At 44.2% G+C, this 7,500-nt stretch overlaps 1 long non-coding RNA gene and 1 pseudogene across 1 annotated transcript; both read right to left on the bottom strand.

The window, feature by feature from the left end:
* The window catches only part of LOC123725124 (protein kinase C beta type-like), a 127,392-nt pseudogene that overhangs the window by 16,733 nt on the left and 103,159 nt on the right, over positions 1–7,500 (bottom strand).
* On the bottom strand, positions 1,211–4,607 carry LOC123725223 (uncharacterized). The gene is made up of 2 exons (XR_006757746.1): positions 2,363–4,607; positions 1,211–2,149 (listed from the first exon to the last, which is right to left on the bottom strand). It is a non-coding gene; the product is annotated as an uncharacterized lncRNA (long non-coding RNA).

Genomic DNA, 7,500 nt, shown 5'->3' with positions numbered 1-7,500 from the left:
TCTACACACCACATCGACACACACAATGCAGAGACAGAGTACGAGAGGTCAAGAGGACGAGAGGTCGAGAGGTCAAGAGGACGAGAGGTCAAGAGGTCGAGAGGTCAAGAGGACGAGAGTTGATAGAGTATTAACGATCAATGTTTTTTCTTTAATAGGGAATGAATGTCCAATGGTTCAGAGACAGGGGAAGAATATGTCTTCTGAAATAGGATACATGTTATTTGGCCATTGGCTAGTTTTATTGCAAGGAATTCTAATTGGTCAATCACAGGCTAGGGCTGGGTTATAAAACAATATCCTGTCCTGTGGAGAGAATCACTCAGGAGAGAATCACTGAGGAGAGAATCACTGAGGAGAGAATCACTGAGGAGAGAATCACTGGAGAGAATCACTGGAGAGAATCACTGAGGAGAGAATCACTGGAGAGAATCACTCAGGAGAGAATCACTGGAGAGAATCACTCAGGAGAGAATCACTGGAGAGAATCACTCAGGAGAGAATCACTGGAGAGAATCACTGGAGAGAATCACAGAGGAGAGAATCAGTGAGGAGAGAATCAGTGAGGAGAGAATCAGTGAGGAGAGAATCAGTGACTAGAGAGAATCACAGAGGAGAGAATCAGTGAGGAGAGAATCAGTGAGGAGAGAATCAGTGAGGAGAGAATCAGTGAGGAGAGAATCACTGAGGAGAGAATCAGTGACTAGAGAGAATCACAGAGGAGAGAATCAGTGAGGAGAGAATCAGTGAGGAGAGAATCAGTGAGGAGAGAATCAGTGAGGAGAGAATCAGTGAGGAGAGAATCACTGAGGAGAGAATCAGTGAGGAGAGAATCAGTGAGGAGAGAATCAGTGAGGACAGGGGAGAATGACCATCTACATCCCTGTATGATTTGTCCTACTTGAATAAACCTATTTTCCTCCCCCTGATTTGCTTTGGGGTCTGTGTTAATAAAGAATAACATAAATTGCTAACACTAAAATAAATTCTCTGGTTTTACAGAAAATCTGGTTGTAAGATTCCGGACACACACACACACACACACACACACACACACACACACACACACACACACACACACACACACACACACACACACACACACACACACACACCCACACACACACACACACACACACACACACAAAAATTAAGGCAGTAGAAGCACAAACATTCCATAGAACAATCCCCCCAAAAAAAAAACATCAGATAATTTTTTTCAATTTTATTGAATATATATATTTTTTTCTGTAAAATACTGTGGCACATGTAAAGCAGTTGTATTGCATACTATTCTAGAGATATATTATACAAAAAGCACACACACTGGACCAACTCTCTGTTTAACTGCTAATAAATAGTACATTATTATACAGGTTGTTTAATAAATCCTAGTAAACAGATCATGCAGGAAGGTACTCCTTCAGTCAGTCCAGAGAGACACAGAGATCATCAGCAGCATCACAGAAATACAACCGTAGAAATAGAATCTATAGAACAGACCTCCCCAATCCAGTCAATAATGGGTGGACTGGCAGCCATTACGGGTGTGTAAATCATGGAGCCTTACCAGTCAAATGGTTTAGAGGCTCTAGGTCCTGTTTTAGAGATTCTGCTCTCTCTCTCTCTCTCTCTCTCTCTCTCTCTCTCTCTCTCTCTCTCTCTCTCTCTCTCTCTCTCTCTCTCTCTCTATATATATATATATATATATATATATATATGCTGGTTTACAATACTGACCACATGGTTTCACAGGACATACTGTATATTAACATTTGACACTGACGTATATTTCTATAGCTAGGTATATAGATATTGGTTGTTGTTAAAGACATTTAACGCTATCGTACAAAAAAAAAAGGAATACATCGAAGCCCTGCTCTATTTCTACACAGCACGTTTTGGCAGAAACACAAGGATATATGCCCTATACTACTGCCCATGAATAAACCTCCTGTCCTCTATACTACTGCCCATGAATAAACCTCCTGTCCTCTATAACTGCCCATTAATAAACCTCCTGTCCTCTATAACTGCCCATTAATAAACCTCCTGTCCTCTATAACTGCCCATTAATAAACCTCCTGTCCTCTATACTACTGCCCATTAATAAACCTCCTGTCCTCTATACTACTGCCCATTAATAAACCTCCTGTTCGCTATAACTGCCCATTATTAAACCTCCTGTCCTCTATAACCTCCTGTCCTCTATAACTGCCCATTATTAAACCTCCTGTCCTCTATAACTGCCCATTAATAAACCTCCTGTCCTCTATAACTGCCCATTAATAAACCTCCTGTCCTCTATACTACTGCCCATTAATAAACCTCCTGTCCTCTATACTACTGCCCATTAATAAACCTCCTGTCCTCTATACTACTGCCCATTATTAAACCTCCTGTCCTCTATAACTGCCCATTATTAAACCTCCTGTCCTCTATACTACTGCCCATGAATAAACCTCCTGTCCTCTATAACTGCCCATTAATAAACCTCCTGTCCTCTATAACTGCCCATTAATAAACCTCCTGTCCTCTATAACTGCCCGTTATTAAACCTCCTGTCCTCTATAACCTCCTGTCCTCTATAACTGCCCGTTAATAAACCCCCTGTCCTATACTACTGCCCATTAATAAACCTCCTGTCCTCTATAACTGCCCATTAATAAACCTCCTGTCCTCTATAACTGCCCATTAATAAACCTCCTGTCCTCTATAACTGCCCATTATTAAACTTCCTGTCCTCTATAACTGCCCATTAATAAACCCCCTGTCCTATACTACTGCCCATTAATAAACCTCCTGTCCTCTATAACTGCCCATTAATAAACCTCCTGTCCTCTATAACTGCCCATTAATAAACCTCCTGTCCTCTATAACTGCCCATTATTAAACTTCCTGTCCTCTATAACTGCCCATTAATAAACCTCCTGTCCTCTATAACTGCCCATTATTAAACCTCCTGTCCTCTATAACTGCCCATTAATAAACTCCTGTCCTCTATAACTGCCCATTATTAAACTTCCTGTCCTCTATAACTGCCCATTAATAAACCTCCTGTCCTCTATAACTGCCCATTAATAAACCTCCTGTCCTCTATAACTGCCCATTAATAAAGCTCCTGTCCTCTATAACTGCCCATTAATAAACCTCCTGTCCTCTATAACTGCCCATTAATAAACCTCCTGTCCTCTATAACTGCCCATTATTAAACCTCCTGTCCTCTATAACTGCCCATTAATAAACCTCCTGTCCTCTATAACTGCCCATTAATAAACCTCCTGTCCTCTATAACTGCCCGTTAATAAACCTCCTGTCCTCTATAACTGCCCGTTAATAAACCTCCTGTCCTCTATAACTGCCCATTAATAAACCTTCTCCATGTGTTTTTCTTAAGGTTGCAAAATTCCGGGTAACTTCCCCCAAAATTCCCTGGTTTTCCAGAAATCCTGGATACTTCTAACCCTGGAATTACGGCGGGAATTAGCTGGACATTCGGGAATCCTCCAACCAGGGAATTAAGGAAAAGTTTCCCGGAAAATGTTTCAACCCTAGTTAGTAGTCAGTCTGGCTAGCTCTGTAAAAACCCCAACTCTGGCTCTCCAGCTTCAGGGAAAACAGACCAAAGCCCCCCCTCGAAACGCTAAAGCTGATTCAGAAGGGTTGGGGGTTAAATGCGGAAGACTTATTTCAGTTGAATGCATCATTCAGTTGTACAACTGACTTGGTATCCCCCCTTTCCCATTATTATCTCCATGACAACTGACTAGGTATCCCTCCTTTCCCATTATTATCTCCATGACAACTGACTAGGTATCCCCCCCTTTCCCATTATTATCTCCATGACAACTGACTAGGTATCCCTCCTTTCCCATTATTATCTCCATGACAACTGACTTGGTATCCCTCCCTTTCCCATTATTATCTCCATGACAACTGACTAGGTATCCTCCTTTCCCATTATTATCTCCATGACAACTGACTTGGTATCCTCCTTTCACCATTATTATCTCCATGACAACTGACTAGGTATCCTCCTGTCCCTCCATGTGAAAGTCTAACCTCATAGCCGAGGTTCCATAATACCGTATCTCCATGACAACTGACGAGGTATCCTCCGTTCCCATTATTATCTCCATGACAACTGACCAGGTATCCTCCTGTCCCTCCATGTGAAAGTCTAACCTCACAGCCGAGGTTCCATACTCTATCTCCATGACAACCATAACAACTGACTAGGTATCTCCATGACAACCCTGCTACAACCAGGACGATATATATATATATATATATGTATGCGGCACCGGCCAAATTACAAATCATCCGTAACTACGGGTAACCACGGCGGTGTTGTTAACAGACGCAACTGTAACCAGAGGCAACCGACCCCGTCACGACTAACCTACAGCCGACGGCATTTGGGGTTGCCACGGTAACAGCCGATCAAGGTGAATGATCGCGCCGGATGGAAGCTCCTCTGTCAGATGTCTGAACGAGGACACACACACACACACACACATGGTTCCCTCTTGGTCTGTACCGAGCCACGGCTGTACTCTGCCGTATATCAAAAGCATATCTGCAGGGCCGTTTCTAGTTTTTTTTTGGGGGGGGGGCCCAGGACAGATTTGTTTGGTGGGGCCCCCCTCCCACGACAAAAACATTTAAGTGGAAACCGCTTCTTGGTTGATGAGAGAAACATGTGCAGCTTTATAGTTTTAATATCCTGAAATTCTACACATTTTGCCACTAACATGTTGATGATATCTGAGTGAGTGGCCCCTGGTGGACCCGAGAGGTCACAGCCCCTGGGCATGTGATAGCTGAGTGAGGGCCCCTGGGCATGTGATAGCTGAGTGAGGGGCCCCTGGGCATGTGATATCTGAGTGAGGGGCCCCTGGGGGGTCCCTATAGGTCAGGGCCCCTGGGCATGTGATATCTGAGTGAGGGGCCCCTGGGGGTCCCTAGAGGTCAGGGCCCCTGGGCATGTGATATCTGAGTGAGGGGCCCCTGGGCATGTGATATCTGAGTGAGGGGCCCCTGGGCATGTGATATCTGAGTGAGGGGCCCCTGGGGGTCCCTAGAGGTCAGGGCCCCTGGGCATGTGATATCTGAGTGAGGGGCCCCTGGGGGTCCCTAGAGGTCAGGGCCCCTGGGCATGTGATATCTGAGTGAGGGGCCCCTGGGCATGTGATATCTGAGTGAGGGGCCCCTGGGCATGTGATATCTGAGTGAGGGGCCCCTGGGGGTCCCTAGAGGTGTGGGGCCCCTGGGCATGTGCCTTGCTAGCCCATTCAGTCATTTTTTTACCATGATTAACACAAAGGTTTTAAGAGATAGCTGCCTAGACTAATTTACCTAGCAATCTATAAATGATTTTTAGCTGACACGGCTAAATTGAGTGACTGTCGGTGACTGACAGAACAAGATTTTAAAAAATGCATTTATAAATAGCACCTTAGTGTATCCTAGTAATCTAACTCTCAACAGTACATTGAGACTCCAATAACTGACCTCCTCAATAAACTCCGAGGGCTTAAAGGGGCACTAAGAGGTCCGCGTATGTGTAGAATCAGCTCTGTATGTCTGTTTCTGTACACCGTTATAACATCCGCCAGGCCTCTATTGATTATTGATTTGATTAGAATCTCTTTTAGTCCTCATTTGAACTGAACTTTCAAGCAAGGGAACAGCAGACAACCCCCACACACTGACCTCTCTCTCTCTCTCTCTCCCTCTTTCTCTCTCCCTCTCTCTCTCTCTCTCTCTCCTCTCTCTCTCTCTCTCTCTCTCCCTCCCTCTTTCTCTCTCCCTCTCGCTCTCCCTCTCTCTCTCTCTCTCTCTGTGGGAACCTTGGATTATATTTTGGGCTGGAGGACACTGGTGCCATGGTAACAAGGCTTGCGATGCGGACCTTCACAGATAAGCTAACGCCCCCCCTCTCTTGTATACAGCCAAGCGGTGGCTATAGGACGGGGGTTATGTGTCAATATAAACACAAACCCTGTAAACATACAACGACATATCATGCTATAAAAAACACGCTGGCTAACTACTGCTGGCTAACTAACGCTGGCTAACTACCGCTGGCTAACTAACGCTGGCTAACTACCGCTGGCTAACTAACGCTGGCTAACTACCGCTGGCTAACTAACGCTGGCTAACTAACGCTGGCTAACTACCGCTGGCTAACTAACGCTGGCTAACTACCGCTGGCTAACTAACGCTGGCTAACTAACGCTGGCTAACTACCGCTGGCTAACTAACGCTGGCTAACTAACGCTGGCTAACTACCGCTGGCTAACTAACGCTGGCTAACTAACGCTGGCTAACTACCGCTGGCTAACTACCGCTGGCTAACTACCGCTGGCTAACTACCGCTGGCTAACTACCGCTGGCTAACTACCGCTGGCTAACTAACGCTGGCTAACTACCGCTGGCTAACTAACGCTGGCTAACTAACGCTGGCTAACTACCAAAATAGGAATAATAACTAACTATCGTATCTATGGTAACTACCATCCCTATTGTAATCTAGCTCACGATAAATGCAGTCTCACTTTAAAGGATTATAATCTCATGCATAAAAAGAATTGACTAGGGTTGCAAACTTTCCCAGAATTCCATTTTTTTTTTTTTCCCTCCAGAAAGTTACTGGAAATTTTGTAACCCCTAGAGTTGACCAATCACACTGTGTGTTCCAGATTCACTGAGGTGTGGAATACAGGCTAGAGAACATGGGAATGATTGTAAAAACACATCAGATCAGATTAAAAATAAATCAAATGATTCTAAAAACACATCAGATCAGATTAAAACCAAATCAAATGATTCTAAAAACACATCAGATCAGATTGAAACTAAATCAAATGATTCTAAAAACACATCAGATCAGATTGAAACTAAATCAAATGATTCTAAAAACACATCAGATCAGATTAAAACCAAATCAAATGATTCCTGTCTCCTTACAGTAAGACAGGATGAAAGACTGTCCTGTCTCCTTACAGTAAGACAGGATGAAAGACTGTCCTGTCTCCTTACAGTAAGACAGGATGAAAGACTGTCCTGTCTCCTTACAGTAAGACAGGATGAAAGACTGTCCTGTCTCCTTACAGTAAGACAGGATGAAAGACTGTCCTGTCTCCTTACAGTAAGACAGGATGAAAGACTGTCCTGTCTCCCTTACAGTAAGACAGGATGAAAGACTGTCCTGTCTCCTTACAGTAAGAAAGACTGAACACGTCCCACCTCTATGACATCACCTGGAACATTCGTATACTGGTCGCACTTGATCTACATCATAATAAACCTACAGTATATTTTAGGTAGGTTAGGTTGGTCAACATTAGATTGTAACACTCACCAGAGGAGGCTGGCGGGAGGAGATACGGGAGGACGGGGCTCCCATTGTAATAGCCGGAATGAAAGTAAACGGAACAGAAGAGTCAAACATGTGGGTTTCGATTCCTGTTCCATTTAATTGCCCTTTTCCAGTTG

Source organism: Salmo salar, chromosome ssa11 (assembly GCF_905237065.1).
Source record: "Salmo salar chromosome ssa11, Ssal_v3.1, whole genome shotgun sequence".
NCBI lineage: Eukaryota > Metazoa > Chordata > Actinopteri > Salmoniformes > Salmonidae > Salmo > Salmo salar.
Note: the sequence above shows the minus strand (reverse complement) of the source record. Positions and strands in the feature narration are given on the sequence as shown.